This window comes from Equus asinus, chromosome 1, assembly GCF_041296235.1.
Source record: "Equus asinus isolate D_3611 breed Donkey chromosome 1, EquAss-T2T_v2, whole genome shotgun sequence".
Classification (NCBI taxonomy): Eukaryota; Metazoa; Chordata; class Mammalia; order Perissodactyla; family Equidae; genus Equus; species Equus asinus.
The window spans coordinates 154481226-154501568 of record NC_091790.1 but is presented as its reverse complement, the minus strand read 5'-3'; positions in this window follow the sequence as shown (position 1 = coordinate 154501568).

Below are 20343 nucleotides of genomic sequence, written 5' to 3'. Positions count from 1 at the left end.
ATAATTACACTTTTTTTGCTGTAAATTAGATGACCAGCTCTTCCCAGTGCCAGCTACTCTTGTACAATCCCTTCCTCCAAGAGGTGACAAAGATGGAGGAAGTACCTCTTCAATCACTTGAAATTGTAGATTGCTTATATTGATAACGAAATATGTTATGCCAGAAGGTGTTTGAAACAGCTGCACAGTCCTCCAGTAATTGAGAAATTTATGCAAAAGCACCTTTAGAATATCTTTGCAATTCCATATAACTTTTGGAACAGCCTGCATAATTTTTGGTAACTGCTCTCAAAGCATTTATGTGTTGTATCACTACGGCCAACTGCATAAAACATGCTGCATATTTATTTCATGTCACAGAAAGCAGGCTTTAAATGTGAAAACAAGCTTGCCCAGAACATACATTTTATACAATCAAATCATTTCTGGTTACAGAACATGCAGAAAATGTGGCAACGTGAACGCTTTACTGCATGTGGTCTTTCTCTAAGTCACATCCACACAACCATTTTCAGTGCATGTAGAAGTCCTCAGTGAGGGTGAGGGTAAAATTTGGGGTATCGCTTTATGTTTCGGTTGTGCTAATGAGGAAAAGAAATACTCTGTGAAACTGAAACTCATGGAGTGGGAAACCCTGCCCTATGGCCACACACAGCTCTTGAGAACTCCTTTTACAGCCTTTGAAGCAAGTATGAAGGGAAAAACAGCAAAGGGAACATTATTCGTAATTGAAATAAAACCGTGCTCCAATATGGATGAATGAACGAATAAAGGAAGCATTTATTAGTTTTATGTAATGTGAATAATCTATATAGTTCTGTTTGCTTTTTACGACAAATGTGTAACTTTTATAACTGAAAAAGAGCTTTTTAGTTTAGGGAAAACTTACTATTGATGTATCTTTAAGGATCACTGTGGGGCCGGCCCGGTGGTGCAGCAGTTAAGTTCACACGTTTCTGCTTCTTGGCGGCCCGGGGTTCACCGGTTCGGATCCCAGGTGCAGACGTGGCACCGCTTGGCAAAAAGCCATGCTGTGGTAGGCGACCCACGTATAAAGTAGAGGAAGATGGGCATGGATGTTAGCTCAGGGCCAGTCTTCCTCAGAAAAAAGAGGAGGATTGGCAGTAGTTAGCTGAGGGCTAATCTTCCTCAAAAAAAGAAAAAAACAAAACAAAACAAAAAAACTTGGGACCAGCCCCTTGGCTGAATGGTTAAGTTCGTGCGCTCCCCTTCGGTGGCTCATGGTTTCACTGGTTCAAATCCTGGGCACGGACATGGCACCGTTCATCAAGCCATGCTGAGACGGCATTCCACATGCCACAACTAGAAGGACCCACAACTAAAAATACACAACTATGTACTGGGGGACTTTGGGGAGAAAAAGGAAAAACAAAATCTTTTAAAAAAAAAAGGATCACTGTCCTTTGTGACTGACGATTCATTCAGGCTTGTATTTTGGGCCAGATTACTTACTGCTGTCTCTAAATAAATTGGAAATGTTAAACTCTTCCATAACAAAACCTTAATTAACAGAGAGACAGACACAGTGATCAAATCTTTTTTTATGTCTTCACTCCCTCCCCACCCTGTCAAGGGAGGATGGCAATGACCACGGTGACAGGCAAAAAGGTAGGCAGCTGGAGGGAAGTGAAGAAGAAACCAGAAGGTTTTAATTCTGCCTTGCTAATCAACAGTTGACAACGTATAAATTAGCTTACTTTGTAGGATTCAGAGATAGGCATGTTTTGGATAAAGAATATCCTCAAGCTTTTGTTTTGTTTTGTTTTGTTTTAAATAAAATCATATCGTGGATTGTTTGAAATAGTTCATTGAAAGAAGGGGGCATCTCAAATACCTGGAATTATCGATGTGATTATTCTTTTTGGAAATGATATTGAGAAAAGTAATAGTCAACTTTTGAGAATGTACTAAATTGCCTCTAAGCGTCCTGGTATCTGACGCCTCTTGTGGTGGCTACAGTCCCGAAATGAGAAGCAGTGACGGAGATGTAATGACTGCACCAGCCACCCAAACAGGGACATGTGGAGTGGCAGGAGGTGGCCACACTCAAGAGTCATGGCAGGCAGTGGGGGAGCTAACATCTTTAATTTTAGGAATTTCTCAGGTCAAATTGGTGGGGTTTTTTTCTTGTTGTTGTTGGTTTGAGGAAAATTAGCCCTGAGCTAACATCTGCTGCCAATCCTCCTCTTTTTGCTGAGGAAGACTGGCCCTGAGCTAACATCTGTGCCCATCTTCCTCTACTTTATATGTGGGATGCCTACCACAGCATGGCTTGCCAAGCGGTGCCATGTCCGCACCTGGCATCCAAACCAGTGAACCCTGGGCCGCTGAAGCAGGATGTGCCCACTTAACCGCTGTGCCACTGGGCCAGCCCCCAAATTGGTGTTTTTAAGCAAGATAATAAAAATTAAGGTCATTTTCTCTGCAACTCTTGTAAACAGCACTAATCTATTATCTTACATTCTAGAAGTCAGACGTCTGTAATGGGTGGCACTGGACCAAAATCAAAGTGTCAGCAAGGGAGCTCTAGTGAAGAATGTTTCCTTGCCTTTTCCAGCTCCTAGAGGCTTCCCACACGTCCTGGCTAGTGGCCCCCTTCCTGCTTCAAAGCTAAGCTGCGGCAGGTACAGCCGTTCTCACGTTGACTCACTCTGGCCCTGAGTCTTCTTCCTCCCTCTCAATTATAAGAACCCTTGTCATTACGTTGGACTCACTTGGATAATCCAGATTAATTTCCTTGTCCTAAAGTCAGTTGATTGGCAACCCTAATTCCCCCTTGCCATATAACATATTCAGAGGTTCCGGGGATTAGGATGTGGATGTCTTTGGGGGGTCATTATTCCGCCCATCTCGGTAATGCAGCAGGTGACTTAGCAAAAAATCCTCTTTAGGAAGAGCATGTGATGAGAGCAGTGGTGGGAAGTACCTCCCAGAGGTTACAGACTTGTTGAAACAAAACCTTTGATATTTGGCAGAGCAGAAAGGCAAGAAAAAAATCAAGATAGAATCAGTGCAAGGAGAGAGAAAGCCCATGTGACTGCCTTGTCCTAATGTGGGCTTTTTAACGTGTTGTAATCAGAATCATGGTTTTCGGATTGAAGCATTAACAAATGACCTGGAGACTTCTGTTTGTGTCTGTTTCTTCGGTCTCTCCTCTCTGGGTGTTCTTCGCATGAATAAGTGATTAAACTCCCTTGTTTCCAGGTTTACTTTGTTTTGAAATTATTCTTCCACCAAAATATTTTTCTTGCTTTTCAGGGAAAGAGGAGAAAATGAATCCCAAAGTGAATCCTTTTCTGGTCACCTCTGCAATCACAGCGACAACTGCTGCTGTATTTTTAGCCTAATTTTCCACCTGAAGGAATTGGACACTAGATGCGGGCAAAGGGTTTTGCTTTTTGGAATGCTGGCTGCAAACAGTTTTTGACATGACTCTTCTGATGGAGTTACTGGCCCGGTTTAAGATTAGAAAGAGCAGTAGGTATAGAAAAATGTGGATTATCACACTGAGTCCTAGATTTGTTTTTAAAGTACTTTCTCTGAATTATTAGTGTAGAAGGAGAGTGATATATGAAAGTTTATCATGTGGATGTAGAAGCAATGATAAGTATGTTCCTTTCTTTTCTACCTTTGGTACCCATAGAACAGTGGACAGAGAAGGGAGAAATAGAATGGGATCTATGGAGAGAGAAAGAAGGGAGGGGCCAAAACAGGAATCTAAATGGAAACCTGGCTTCCAGTTTTATGATAATTGTGGATTATCCATAAACGTCTCAGAACACTGGAGTGAGTGCATTGCACTCATTCATTGGAGATCAATTGTAAGCCCAAGAAAGAAGAAGCTAGAGCAGAAATCAAAAGACATTTTGACTGTAGAAGAAAGGCCAGGAAACTGATGATAAAATAGCGTCTTGGATCTTTATTTTCATACCTAAACTCGGCTTTTTCTCAATGAAATTTTTAAACACCTCAGATAGAATTTAATTCAGCAAGCACCAATGGAAGTCTGCTTTTCTATGGCAGCCATCATCAGCCAAGGCATGAATGGCAATCTCTGACCTCAAAGGAGCATAGGACCTTATTGGGAGAATAAGACATTAACCCATAGAACAGGTAATAGTATGAGACACTATTTGAAATATTTTATTCTGGAAACTTTCCAACATACACAAAAATAGAAAGAATAACATAATCAACCTCTGTGTACCCATCACTTGCTTCAACGATCGTCAATATATGACCAGCCTTGTTTCATCCAACCCCCTCTCCACACTGTTTTCTGTTGGGTTATTTTAAAACCAATAATAAACATCATTGGTGTGTGATATTTAAACTAAGTCATGTAGATAGAGTCAAAGGAGTTCAAAGAAGATGAAAGATGCAGAGAAGTCTTTATGCAGAAAGTATGACTTGACTTAAGTCTTGAAGGATGAGTCAAATTGGAAAAGTGCAGAGGAGGCATGCAGAGAGCACATTCCAGGTAGGAGGGAATGGTATGAATAGAAGAAAGAACATTTAAAAAAAAATAAAAGGAGGTATAGATATTCAATAGTATAGGAATACTACTCAACCATAAAAAAAGACAAAATCTTGCCATTGGCAACAACATGGATGACCTTGAGGGTATTATGCCAAGCGAAATAAGTCAGACAAAGACAATTATCGTATGACTTCACTCATATGTGGAAGATAAACAAACAAACGAACACATAAATATGGAGAACAGATTGGTGGTTACCAGAGGGGAAGGCAGTTGGTGGAAAGTGAAAGGGGTTGAGGGGCACGTGTGTAAGGTGACAGACGGCAACTAGACTTTTGGTGGTGAACATGATGCAGTCTATACAGACGTTGAAATATAAGATGTACACCTGAAATTTATAAAATGTTATAAACTAATGTGACCACAATTAAATTTTTAAAAAAGAAATTTAACCTTTAAAAAAAATAGTAAAATAAATGAAGTACTGATAGATGCTATAATGTGGATGAACCTCAAAAACATTATGCTAAATGAAAGAAACCAGACACAAAGGTCACATATTCTGACTCCATTTATAGGAAATGTCCAGAATAGACACATCCACAGAAAGAGAGCAGATTGGTGATTGCCAGGAGCTGCAGGGAGGAGAGAATGGGGAGTAACTGCTTAATGGACATGGGGTTTTATTTTGGTATGTTGAAAATGTTTGGGAACTAGATAGAGCTGGTGGGTGTAAAACATTGTGAATGTGCTAAATTCCACTGAATTGTTCACCTTAAAATGGTTAATATTATGTTATATGAATTTCATCTTGATTAAAAAAAAGATTATGATTCTTTTTTTAAACATTAATGATTAACTCCACCATACCCTTCATCAGGTGTGCCAGGCAGGATGTTAGAAACTGAGGATAAAAAGGAAAATAGGCTCCTGGCTTTGTGGAGCTTACAGTCCCGTCGGAGGCAGCAGCCAGGTGAGGAAGTATGTGTGGGTGACATAGGAATACGTCAGGTGCACAGCGAGGGCATGAAGAAAGAGGCTGCTCCGTTCCATCCGGGTAGCGCTGTCCAATACAAATATAACGGAGCTGCGTATGTGATTTAAAATTTTCTGCTAGCCACATTAAAAAAATTAAAGAGAAACTGTTGAAATCATTTTGATACTATGCACTATTTAACTCAGGATATCTAAAGAACATTCAAGCATGTGATCAATATATGAAATTATTGACGAGATCTTTTACACTCTTCTTTTCACGCAGTCTTGGAAATCCAGTGAGTGGTCTACACTTGCAGCGCATGTCAGTTTAGACCAGCACATTGCAGGTGCTCACTGGTTGCATGTGCCAGGGCTGGAGCGTCGCACAGCGCAGCTCTGGAGGGACAAGCAAGGCTTCTCCCGGGGGTGAAGCATGGCCTGGGGCTTGTGCTGCTCCAGGCAGAAGAAGTCGTGGGGACCGTGACCCAGAGAAGAGCAGAGGCTGGAGGGGTGCTGAGCTCTGCAGTCTGTGGGGGTGACCTGCTCACCCTACAGCCAGGAAGGGTTGAGCTTGATTTGAATGCAAAGTGAGTGTAATAGGGAGGATGTTTTAATGTACATGTGGTATTTATTTCTCTGACGGTTTTCCCAGGAGTGGAGATAAAGAAGAAGACATGTGGAGGTCAAGCTCCCATTACCTATAATTGATTTAATGACCATTCCCCTACACCTTGACTGTCCGTCTCCAGCATTCTCTTCATGGTGGAAATAGATCTTGCAAAGCTCAGTTGCAAAACTTTTTCATCTCAACTTAGTCATCAGTGCCTTGCTCAAGATAGTGTTTCTGTGTTAGCCAAGAGTGAAATCTCTCAAGGCAACTGATTTCAGAAGGGTAAGGTATGTTCCCTTAATTTTTAACTTCAATTTTATTTTGAAATAATTGCAAACATACAGAAGAGTTACAAGAATACCACAACTCCCATATACCCTTAACCTAGGTTTACTAATTTTAACACTTTGCCACGTTTGCATGCTAATTTACACAAACTTGTGTACATATACATACATGTTACGATTTTTTAATGAACCGTAAATTGTAGACATCATGCTCCTCTATCCTTTTTTTCTTCAGCTGATATTTCTTAAAATCAAGGGCATTCTGTTAATATAAGTACAGTGCAATTATCAAAATCAGGAAATTTAACATCAATATAATGCTACTATCTAATCCCCAGTTTATTTTCAAATTTTTCCTGTTATCCCAGTAACATCCTTTATGGCAGTTCCTCCACCTCCCCAATTCAGGAGCCAATCCAGGATCATGCGTTGTATCTATTTGTCATGTCTCTTTAGTCTCCTTCAATCTGGAACATTCTCTCAGCCTCCTTTATCTTTCATCACATTAAAATTTTTGAAGAATATTGACCAATTTCTTATAGAATGCCCCTCATTTTGGAGTTGTCTGATGCTTCCTCATGCTTAGGTTCAAGTTCTGCATTTTGAGAAGGAATACCACAGAGATAATATTATTCTTTTTCAGTGCATCACATCTTCCAAAAATTTTTGAACACCATTTATTAAATTGAAGAGGATATGATTTAAACAGAAATATATACAATCTATTATCACAGGGTAAGGCATAGAGTAGGCTCTGGAATATTCTTGTAGATTGAGGTTTGGAGGCCTCACATCAATAAGAGAGGGCTATTCTAAATCTCACATGAAATTTATAAAACAAATGAAAGTTTCATTCATATAAAAAGCAGCAAGCTTGTTCTGATTTTAGTACACATGGGAAAGTTTTAAAAATGTTTAGAATGTGATTTCATAGAACATATTTACATAGATACCTTGAGATACACAAGACAGCTCACACACATAATAACCCACTCTTCCTTGTTTTTATAAGAGGCTACATTCCAGAAGTTTCCCATCTTGTCCTCTTTACCTTCAGCATTTTTTTAGTTCACTGAGTTTGGACAATAACTCTCTTGCACATGTATTTACCTTTTTAAAATTAATCATGTGAATGTGAATCTAATCATATGAACACTGCTAATCATGTGAATGAAAAGCTTTATAGCTGAATAGTATACATTCATTCATGAAATGATTCAAAACGAAACAAGGGTTTTGCTCAATACCTCTAACTAAACATGGAAATGCGAAAGAAATATAGCTCAGTGAAGAGTGTGACCAGCCGTATAAAATAAAACACGATGGTGTTCCAGAGCCGAGACCTCTGAGCAGAGTCAGACTTAAGGGGCGAACATCACAGACGGCACCCTCGCTTGGCCCGGGGATCCACAGATCCTGGGTGGGAAAGAGGATGCGGCTGGAAGCTGACACCAGCTCTCCTGTCTTCCTTTCTTTTCACCTGTTTGCCTCAGAATGCAAATTCTGTTATGATTTTTGAGTGTGTGTGTGCGTGTGTGTGTGTGTGTGTGTTAGCCAGATGTGACTGAAGCAGAGGGCACCTCCATAGCCATATTTGAATTTCTGGGAGAAGTTTGGATAGACTATGGTTCATGGCAGTGGTCAAGGCTTTAATATTTAAAATTCTAGAAGTTTTGTTGTTCTTTTGACCAATTCCTCACTATCTCCTGACAATTGGAAACATCTGTGAAGTCAGGGCTATGCACTGAACTGGTCAAGACAGTTGTCTTTGTGAAATGAAATGTTTTATTTGCTGTGTATAAGCTTGTAATTTCTCATCTCGCTGCCCCTATTTTCTCCAAGTTTCTGCGGGGGAGGACTGCGCGGACAGACTCATTTATGGCCCTGCATGGGTTCTTAACGGCAGGTGGGACTGTCAGAACAGGACAGGGAAAGAGTATGGGGACAGATCCCACCAAAGTCACAGACTGAAAAAAAGTTGGGAAACAGTGATATGGAGTAAGCAGAGCAGCCAAATTTTTTAAGTCTATAAAAACCACCATATCATAGCTCTCTTTATAAAGTTGGCACTTCGTGATTTCCACGTTTAAAAGTTGTATTACTTTCTTGTTAGCTCTTGTTCGACTGTGCCTTCATTTGCTCATCTACTGAATCGAGTGTGCTGAGATTCATAAACAGAACGTGTAACTTGAGTCTGGAGGATCAAAGGAGCCATCTGTCGGGGCATGTCCATGGAGCCTCTGGCTCTAACTGATGGGGACCGCCATCACGTGCTGGGCGCTGGCTTCGCGTCTCCTTGGGACTTGTGTGTTCACATCCCAGTCTTTCTTTTCGACATGTAGCAGTGTGCTTTGGTTATAAGCCAGTCCTATGGTTCTGTTTGACTGCCTGTTTAACCATTGCACAAGATCACTCCAGCGATCCTGATGAGCTGGCCATTATGAATATAAGAGGTCTGACTACAAGAGGACTGTGGGACACTGTTCAGTTGATGGCCTCATGCTGTAGGACTCTGCAGAAGGGTTCTGACTGTGGAACATTAAATTTCATTAGACAAGGCCAAGCAGAACTTGTAAAAGCTATCGGTTAATTTTGGTGTTTCTGTGGTTTGAAACCCATCTGAAACGATTTGGGAAGGTTATTCTCTTTTAAAATGAGGTAGCAGTCTTTGGAAAGGTTGGAATTAAGCTATTGCTTGGTTCCACTCATAAAGGAATAGTTTAGATTTCTGAGTTGCCGTTCTAAGGTCAAAAGTCACCCTCACCGTTAGTCAACCTTAGGGCAGACACTATTCATTGCCTAACCCAAATCTACTCCCTTATTCCTCATCCCCTTACGCCGTTGGAGTTTTGGGTGGAAATCTCCATTTCTCAAGGGAGCGGGGTGCCCGCACTGGCCTAAGTGAGCATGTGATCACTTCTGGCTAATACCACGAGAAGTCTGTTGGGGCCTCTGGGAATATTTCCCTTCCTTGTAAGAGGGAGGTATACTCAATCAAGTTCTTTGCCCGTGTCGCTGCCAGTTTTCTACCTTTGAACACAGTCACTTGGGGAAACATTCCAGGAGCTGCTGCAGCCATCTTGCAACCCTGAGGTGACAGGGAAGAGATCTTGACCCAGGGCCCTGATCTGACATCACTGAGCTGTTGAATCAATGTCAGTATTATCTATGGATTTCTTGTTATGTGAAAATTGAAAACCCTATCAGTAGGATATTCTGTTACCTGACAGCAAAAGTATCCCGAAGTGTTATAAATAGCGCTGATTACCCGCAAGGCTGTGTGCTAAGCAACCAGGAGAAAAAAAGCCATATTGGATATGACTCCCATCCTCAAGGTGCCATCCAGTCTAGTTCAGGGGTTGGGCCTTGGTTTCAGTAAAGGGTCAGAGAGTAAATATTTTATGCTTTGTGGGCCGTATAGTCTCTGCCACAACTACTCAACTCTGTGGTCGTGGCGAGGAAGCAGCCATAGACAGCGTGTGTAAACGAGTGAGTGTGGCTGTGTTCAAATGAAGCTTTATTTCTGGACACTGAAATTTGTATTTCATACATTGTTCCAGCGTCCCCAAACCTTCTTCTTTTGTTTTTGTTTTTTTCCCTTGACCGTTTAAAGATGTAAAAACCTTTCTTAGCAGGCCGTACAAAAATACGAGGCAGGCTGGATTAGGCTCGTGGGCCGTGGATGACTGACCCTTGTGTTGGGTCAAGGAGGAGCTTTTGAAAAATACTCTCTTTTGGTTTTACAGGAAGGGAAAACTGAAACTAGGGAAAGGATAGTCTTTAAAGTTGTATTTTCTTCCACTTTTGTCCTTAAAAGAAAAACTCTCTGTGGTTGAGAAGGGCTGACAGAGAGGCGAGTGAGAGAGAACTGGAGGCCCAGTTTGAGTGGAAGAAACGCTCAACGACTTTCATGCTTTTGAAGTTTGGTCGAAGACGTTCTTTCCTCCCCCAGGTCACTGAGCTCGTCACCCACACGTTCTTCTATTAACCCCGTTGTTTTAGCTCTCAGATTTTGGTCTTTAATCCATCTAGAGTTCACTTTGTGGGTAGTGTTAGGTGGGGATCCAGTTTTATCTCTATCGACCTGGTAGCAAGTTTTCCCAAGACCATTTCCCGAGAAACCCCTCTTTTCCCTGGTTTGTTGTGGAGGACGGCTGGGGACGAGCTGGGTGTCTGCCAACTGGGAAGGGGAGTGAACAGTGAAGATGTGCCCCTCGGGGAAGCCAGCAGCAGGGAGAAGGCCCGTGGGCCTCACAGCAGCGGGGAGCTAACACTGTAGGGGAACCTTACACCTAACACTTAGGCGAGGTGAGGACGTGCATTCACGACCATGACGCCCCCTGCACACCGACACTGGGAAGCAGAGTCCCTTAAACACAGGATGGGGGGTGGGGGGATACGAGGGGGGAAAGTGATAAAGAGAATGTAAAGCAAAGGAACAGAGTGATGAGGAGACTAATGAGGAGAATTTGCTTCAAAGGGAGGAATAAAATTAACTCAACTCTCCTCATCTAGGTTAATATTAAAAAAAATCAAAGTGAACAAGCACCTTGAAAAACCGGATCTGTTTCATGTTGTGACCTGGGAGTTTCCGCATCATTCCTGCTTCTCAGGTGAAGGCTGGGTAATTTCTCATCCACAGCCAGGGAACGTCCTCCCCGGGGGAGTGGCAGACCCCTGGAAGAGTGCGAAAACACCCAAGGTTTTCGCCAGGCACGGGCAGGTGTTAGGGAGTAAGAGTGTGAGGAAGGATGGAGGCAGCTCTGCGGGAAGACCTCTGGCTGGGTGTGAGGCTAGATCAGAGAGTTAACTATCATCCACCCAGGACGACACAATGACAATGACCGGGACGGTTGCTTTTCATATGCTGGACAATAATCAAAATGTTTTACATCCCTACAACAATCCACCAGGGGTAGATACTCTAATTGTTCTGATTTTTCAGATGAGAAGACTAGGGCTCAGAGAGGTAAAGTAATGTACCCAAGGTCACACAGCTAGTAAGTACTGGAATGGGACCCCTGCAGTCTGGTTTCAGAATCTGCCACTGAATCCATTCACTGTGCTAAGGGTTTCACAGGTGTTGGCAGTATCTGGGGAAGCTGTATCACCTGCACCACTTAACTTATGCTCTTGGGATTAATGGTTTCATTATAAAAGGTTTAACTTTTTGAAAATATGGGGGCATTCAGTATTACAGGAGACAATATACAGACTTTTTAACCTCAAGATCTTTCCAGGCATGTTTGTTCTGTGGTTTTATTTCTCAGTAAATAGATATACCACTGACTATTTTTAAGTAAAAAATATTGAAGGCATGGTCTTTGCTGGTACCGCTAAATATACTGTGAAGGGTCCTTCCTGGGCGTGCACACTGAGAATGACATAGGTGAGAAGGGGCCATTTTGGTGGAGGTACAACTAATTATTTGTATCTTAATCAATGGAAAAGATTTTGGCATATCTTCATTAGTCTGGAGAATAAATGATTGCGTTTTACACTACAAAACAAATAAAAATACTGTCAGAGAGCAGAATAAAATGAAGAGGAAAGAAAATGATTAGAATAATGTCAGTGAGCTGGGTAAAAGGGAAAGTTAAAGATTTTTGTATTCAGGGCCCCCTGTGTTAAACCGATCTTTCAGACCAATGTTTTGGAGTGTGTTCAAACCAAGAAAAAAGAGTGACATTCTTCATGAGCTGCAGATAACAAGAGGCATTTTCAGTGGCATTTAATGCTGGGTAGAGACTGCAGCAAGCATGGAAATAACTGAGAGTCTGAACTCATTGAACTGATTTGTTCTGTTTACTGATGTTCAGAAATAAAAAGACCCCATTGATTCAAGTTCTCTGCCCCCGAATCCTTTCATCAAGTGTGCAAGGAATTGGCATGACACTCAAGGCCCAAAAGAGTGACACCATGAAAGAGAGAGTCGTAAAGGAAGTGGACTTTCCTGGCAGGAACACCCCAGAGCCTGTGAAAAGGAACATTGAATGTCTGTGGGGCCAAGCCAGGGGCCACAGCTGTCAGATGGAGCCTGAGCGGAACACGTGGCTTCTGCCGAAGGAATTGGGTTTCTGAGAAAAAATTAAGGCCCAGGCCGACGTGGTGGAGGAGAGGGCAGAATGATAAAAAAGACAGCTGGGTTGGCACCAGGAGATCGCACCAGGCCCTTGAAAGGCAGCCGAATAAGGACCATTGTTCAATGACGCTGCAGCCCCCAGGGGTTTGACCAGACCTGCTGAGAGGAGGTGGCCGTCCCTCAGAGTCAGCTCACATTGGACTCCATGACATGAAGGGCTGGAGTTTAAAGGCTAATCCAACTTTTCAGAGGAGAAGATTATGAAAATATGCTCTAATAGGTACACCCTTCAGAGAGACAGCAGGCAAAAAAGGACACCCTCGTAAATGAGACGAATGAAAGAGACGATCAGGAAACAACAACGTAAAGAAGGAGGAGGTGGAGGTGGAGGAGGAGGAGAAAGGAGCTTTATGACTGAACCCTCTCTCTATACATGTGCATCTATATTATATATATTTACATTTTATTATGAAAAATTTCAGACATACATAAAACAGAATAGTAGAATGATTCCCTGTATATCCATCACCTGGATGGATCTAATAATTAGTAACATTTTGCCATATTTTCTTTATATTTTTTCATCTATTTATTTCTTTACCGTTATTTTAAAACAAATCCCAGACACTTTCTGAGTACCTCAGTATGTACCACTAAAGAAGAAAGGACATTTCTTGTAACTCCAAGTTGTAACAGTTATGAGTTAATAATTCCTTAACATCACTTTATACTCAGTCCATTGTATTAGTCATCTGTTGCTGCATAACAAATTACTGGAAACTTAGTGGCTTAAAATAGCATAAATTCTTTATCTCCCAATTTCCAAGGTGTGATTAAGGTGTCAGCTGGACTGTGTTCCTTTCTGGATCCCAGGGTCTTTTTCCAAGCTCATGTGCTTGTCAGCAGAATTCAGTCCCTTGTGGTTATAGGACTGAGGTTCCCGTCTTGCTGGCCAGCTACCGTCCCAGTTCTCTGCTGCTCTTTGCAGCACAACTCCTGAAAAGAATGTCCATGTTCACCACACCCACAACCTTTCCTCCCATTCTTCTTTGAAACCATTTCAGTCAGGGTTTCTATTCCACCATTCCATCGGAAGAGCTCTTATGAAGGTCAACATGACCTCCATATTGCCAAATCTGATGCTCCATGGTCAGTTCTCATTTTATTTCACCGAACAGCACCATCAGACAGAGCAGATCACGATCTTCCTTGAAACACAGTCTTTTCTTGGTTTCCAGGACTCCAAACTCTCCTGTTCCCTGGTTCTCAGTCTCTGCTGGTGCAATTTCTCATCCTGTGGTCCCCACAACCTCTTTTGGAAACCCCAGTTTTATCCAGATATGGGGAGATTTCTGTGCACAGCCTGCAGTCACACAACTCTACCAGAGCAGTATATATAGTGCCACCCCAGATTTGCTGAGCCTGTCACCTCTCCTCCCAGCCTGAGTGGTGAGGGTGAAGGCTCCCCTGCCTCCTACTGTTACAAAACCCTGAGCACAGACGCAGCTACCTCAGACCAAGGAGCGCTTATGTGCGGAGCCAAGTGACAGACAGACCTACACCGATTTGCCAGACACACTGAGGCTGCGGCCTCCTCGGTGTGGAATGCCCTGTGGGGAGTTTGGCGAGAGAGAGAGAGAGAGAGAGAGAGAGAGAGAGAGAGAGAGAGAGAGAGAGGGAGAGAGAGAGAGAGAGAGAACATGAGAAGGAGGCAGTAGATAAATTACTTGCTTCTTCTCCCTGACAACAGATTGTTTCAAATGCAGTAGTTTCATGTGGCGTCTCTTGAGATGTCCTGTGATAATGAAGAATTTTCTGTGTTTGTTACAAGGCTGAGGCAGCTGATAATACATCCCCTGGTATTTGTTCTCCCCCCTTTCCTGCCTCACATCTCCTTTTCTATCATTCTTCTTCTTTTTTTTGTTTTTTAAAAGATTTAATTGTTCCTTTTTCTCCTCAAAGCTCCCCAGTACATAGTTGTGTATTTTTAGCTGTGGGTCCTTCTAGTTGTGGCATGTGGGATGCCACTGTAGCATGGCTTGATGAGCGGTGCCATGTCCGTGCCCAGGATCCGAACCAGCAAAACCCCAGGCTGCCAAAGCGGAATGCAAGAACTTAACCACTCTTTCACGGGCTGGCCCACCTATCACTCTTGCTTCTCCTGGATCGTAAGCCCCAAGAAGGCATTAGTGTGCAGAGAAGTCAGGAAAGAGCCTATGGAATTACTCTTTTAAAAAAATTTTTTTGTTTTGTTTTTTTCTTATCAACTTCATTGAGGATTATTTTACAGATAAGTAAAGTATAATTTAAATCCATTTAAGTGTATAATTTGATGCTTTTTGTTAATTGTGTACATGCATGAAACCACAACCATCATCAAAATTGAGATCATTTCCACCACCTCCAAAAGCGTGTCCAGTACTTTCGCCGTAAGCTTCTTTGCTGTAGATATCTTTGCCACAAGCATTTTTACCATAATCATTTTCTCCACAATTGGCTGTAACGCAATTTTGCTGTATATGATAAAATAACTGGTTGACAGTTTAGTTTGACAGTTTTGTTTTAACTAGAAAATACGGTGATAAAACTTACTGAAACTGTGAAATAAGAGAGTGTGAAGCCAGATTGCATACTACACTAGAAAATGATAGCATAGCAGTGTGCAAATCCTTTGGTGATCACAGTCATCCCTCCCACCTGTCAAAACCAAAAGTTTACCAAGCTATGGCAAATATAAAAGAGGCGGCTAGTCATTCACAACACTCTTCGAGAGCATTAGTTATCAATTCTTTGACTAAGTTACATCAACACCCCATCTCAGCCTGAACCTAAGTGCCTCTCAATACAGCACTTTCCACCAACATTTATAGAGAAAAGTGTTCACCTCCATTGTCCCTTAAATCCAAAGTTACAGAAGAGTGATGCATGAGGAGTGTTGAGTTCATTCCTCTCATAGCTGGTGGAAACACATGGGTACTGACGGCCTTTCGAAAGCTTGTGAGTGTCCGGGATATAACAGACTAGCACCACCGAGAAGCTGCTGGTGTGAACAGCCCATGAACTGGACCAGCCTGCACCCTTTTCAGCTGTCCACAGGCAGACAAGCCACCATTCTTTTTATTTGGATGTTTCTCTGAGCTCCAAAAAATTGGTTCTTCATTTTCCTTTTTCTGTTCAGGAATGGGTCTGGTTTTCTGGAATGGCGGCTGTGTGAGGCTGGAGATGCTGCCCTGAGGAGCGCAAGCCAGAAGGTAGGTGAGGCCAGCACCTGCTCCATATCAGTGAGAAATGCCTGGAGCCTGTACGGTAACCCAACCTGCATGGCTGTGAGCCTCTTGGAGCAGGGGCTTCATTTCTGCCCCTGGCAGCCCTCCCCACCCCGTGACCCTGCCCTCCCTAGGCTTCATGCGCCCCAGGAAGTCATTGTCTCTGCTTGCATTCAATGTGTGGTTCACCAACAACAGAGCAGGTCTACGCTGGGTCCAGGGGAGTAACGTGTCCTGTTCACGGGAACCATGCTCTAAGGTACAAGTGCTTCATAAAGATTTGGGGGTCAGTGTAGGCCCCATGGATGAATAGCTACTGTTAAAATATTAGTCTACACTGCTAGAACTAGACTGAGTTTGATTGTTTCTTTAAATGTGGCCTGGCCTAAAGAGCAATGCACTTGTGAGTATAAACTACCAACTGGATGCCGACTAGATTGAGGGGTTCAGAGCAGTCCCTGCGCCCACCAAGGCCATGTTCTCAGGGGACAGATACCAGTCCAGTGAAGCAATGGCAATGACTCTAACAGCCTCATGGGACCGGTGTCTGAGGAGAAGCAAAGTGAGCTCAGGGGATGGATGCAGGGGGCTAGGTGACAGGCTGGTTTGGGGGGGAGGCCTTCTCTGTCAGGATCCTCAAGGGGATCCCCAGGGGGCCAAGGTTCATGGAGATGAGGAGGACCACTCCAGGAGAGGTGGCCAGTGAAGGAGTGGATGACAAGCAGGCCTGGGTGGCTCCAGAGGGCAGGGGAGAGTGAGAAACTTGCATCCTGGAAGCTACAGGAGGTTCGAGCAGGGCCGGGCAGGATACAGCAGATGTGCTTAGCACGTCACTCAGGCTCCTGTGGGGAGAATGGTGGCCCAGGTGCAGGGGAGCTCAGCCTCAGTGATGGTGGGATTATTGCCCGTTTGAAAAGAGACACCAGAGACTTTACTCTCTTTCTCCCTGCCATATGTCGACACAGCGAGAAAGTGACCATCTGCAAGCCAGGAAGACAGTGCTCGCCAGAACCTGACCATGCCAGTACCCCATCTCAGACTTCCAGCCTCCTGAACTGCGAGAAATAAATGTCTGGTTTTCAAACCACCCAGTCTATAGTATTTTCTTATGGCAATCTGAGCAGACTAAGACCACACATAATTATCAAACTTCTGAAACTAAAGATGAAGAAAATGTCTTGAAAGCAGTGAAACAGAAATGATATTGTACCTATAGGGGAAAAAAACCCCACTTGAGTGACAGTGGATTTCTCATCAGAAACTGTAGAAAGCAGAAGTGGCACAATATTTTTCGAGTGCTGAAAGAAAGGCACCGTCAACCCAGAATTCTATGTCTGGTGAAAATATCTTTAAAGAATGAAAAGGAAATCAAGACTCTCAGATGAAGGAAAACTAAGAATTTGTTACCATCAGACCTACCCTAAAAGAAGTTCTTGAGAGGAAAGAAATTTAAAAAAACCAAAAAGAAATCCTGGAACATCACAAAGGAAGAAAGAAAAACAGAAAGAATGAAAACATGGATAAATACATTGACTTTTCATCTCCTCTTGATTTTTCTAAATTATGTTTGATGATTGAAGCAAAATTTATAAGATTTTTGTCTGCTGGTTGTTCTCAATATAATTAAATGAAATATTTAAGACAATTATAAATAGAGGAGGGTAGTGGACCTAAGAGGAGGTAAGGTTCCTGCATATCACTCAAACTGTAAACTGCAGAGATCAGTAGATGGTGTCGTTATGTAAATATAATGTCATACTTAGAACAAATACACAAAAAACTATACAAAGAGATACACTGAAAACTACAAATCAAAATGGAATTCTAAAAAATTTTCACCACCCATAGGAAGGTTAAAAAAAGGGAAACAAAAAACAGGGAAAACAAACAGAAAACAAAAAAGATAATATAGACTTAAGCCCTAACATATCAATAATTATATCAAGTGTAAATGGTCTAAACAAAATAAACAAGAGATGGGCAGAGTGGATTAAAAAACATAACTGTGTTCTGTCTACAAAAAAACTCAGTTCAAATATATCAATATAGGCCAGTTGAAAGTAAAAGGATGGAAAGAAATTTGCTATGTAAATATTAACCAAAAGAAAGCAGGATTGGCTACATTAATATCAGATAAAGTAGACCTTGGAGCAAAGAGAATTTCCCAGAGACAGAGAGAGACATTACATAATGATAAAAGGGTAATTTCACTGAGAAGACATAGCAATTCTAAAAGTGTATGCAACAAACACAAAAGCTGCAAAATACATAAAGCAAAAACTGATAGAACTGAAAGAAGAAATATAATTATGGTTGCAGACTTCAACACTGCTCTCTAACAAGACATAGAACAGCTATACAGAAAATCATCAAGAAGCAACTCGACAATAGTATTAACCAACAGGATCTAATTTACAGCATTAAATGTTTACATTAAAAAAAGTCTCAAATCAATCACCTAAACTTGTACCTTAACAAATTAGAAATAAAGAAAAGCAAAATAAGCTCAAGCCAAGCAGAAGGAAGGAAACACTAAAAATCAGAGCAGAAATCAATGAAATTTAAAAAAGAAAACTAGATAAAATCAATAAAAGAGTGATCAATAAAATTGCCGAACCTCCAGCAAAACTGATAAAGATGAAGTGTAGACACATATTATAAATATCAGGGATGAAACAGGAGTAGCAGCCCAGACCCTGCAGACGTCAAAGGAATAAGAAGAGAATACTCTATCAACACAAACTGGCACCTTAGGGCAAGTGGACCAGTTTCTCAAAAAGCATAAGCTACTACACATCTTCTATTTGAAATAGATAATTTGAATACCCCTATAACTATCAAAGAAATTGAATTTATAATTTTATAGCTCCCAAAAAAGTTATTTCCAGGCCTAGATTGTTTCACCAGAGAAATCTTCCAAATATTTAAAGAAGAATTCTCATCAATTTTACATAATATTTTCAAGAAAATAGAAAACAAAGGAGCACTTCTGAACTTATTTTATGCAGCCAGTATTACCCTGATATTCAACTTCACAAAGATAATATATAAAAAGAAAACTAAAAACTAATATCCTTCATGAATAGACATGCCAAAAATCCACAATGAAACATTATCAAATAGAATTCAACACTATACAGAGTAATCAGGCAAGAAAAAGAAATAAAAGAGATCCATATTGGAAAGGAAGAAGTAAAACTCTATTTGCAGATGACATGATTGTATAGGTAGAAAACCCTAATGCATCCACCAAAAAACCATTAGAAATAATAAATGAATACAGTAAAGCTGCAGGATACAAAACCAACATACAAAAATCAGTCATGTTTCTATACACTAACAACGAAGTAGCAGAAAGAGAAATTAAGAATACAATCCCATATACAATTGCAACAAAAAGAATACAATACCTAGGAATAAATTTAACCAAAGAGGTGAAAGACCTGTACACTGAAAACTGTAAAACATTGTTGAAAGAAATTGAAGAGGACACAAAGAAGTGGAAAGATATCCCGTGTTCTTGGAAGAATTAACATAGTTAAAATGTCTGTACTTCCTAAAGCTATCTACAGATTCAATGCAATCCCTATCAAAGTTCCAATGACATTTTTCACAGAAATAGAACAAAGAATTCTAAAATTTATATGGAACAACAAAAGACCTTGATTAACCAAAGGAATCCTGAGAAAAAAGAACAAAGTTGGAGACATCACACTGTCTGATTTCAAAATATACTGCAAAGTTATAGTAACCAAAACAGCATGGTACTGGCACAAAAACCAGACACACAGATCAATGGAACAGAATCAGGAGCCTAGAAGTAAACCCACATGTCTACGGACAGCTAATTTTCTACAAGGGAGCCAAGAACATACAATGGAGAAAGGAAAAGTCTCTTCAATAAATGGTATTGGGAAAACTGGACAGGCACAAGCAAAAGAATGAAAGTAGACCATTATCTTACATCATGCACAAAAATCAACTCAAAATGGATTAAAAACTTGAATGTAAGACCTGAAACCATGAAACTTCTAGAAGAAAACATAGGCAGTAGGCTCTTTGAAATTGGTCTCAGCAGCATCTTTTTGAATACCATGTCAACTCGGGCAAGGGAAACAAAAGAAAAAATAAACAAATGGAACTATCAGATTAAAAAGCTTCTGCATGGTAAAGGAAACCATCAACAAAACAAAAAGACAACCCACCAATTGGGAGAAAATATTTGCAAACCATGTATCTAACAAGGGGTTAATTTCCAAAATATAGAAAGAACTCATACAACTTAACAACAAATAAAATGAACAATCCAATCAAAAACTGGGCAGAGGATATGAACAGATATTTTTCCAAAGAAGATATACAGATGGCCAATGGGTGCATGAAAAGATGTTCAACATCACTAATTATTACTATTATTATTATTACGAGATATCACCTCATGCCCATCAGAATGGCTATAATTAGCAAGACAAGAAATAAATGTTGGAGAGGATGTGGGGAAAAGAGAACCCTCATACACTGCTGGTGTGAATGCAAACTGGTGCAGCTACTATGGAAAACAGTATGGAGATTCCTCAAAAAATTAAGAATAGATCTACCATATGATCCAGCTATTCCAT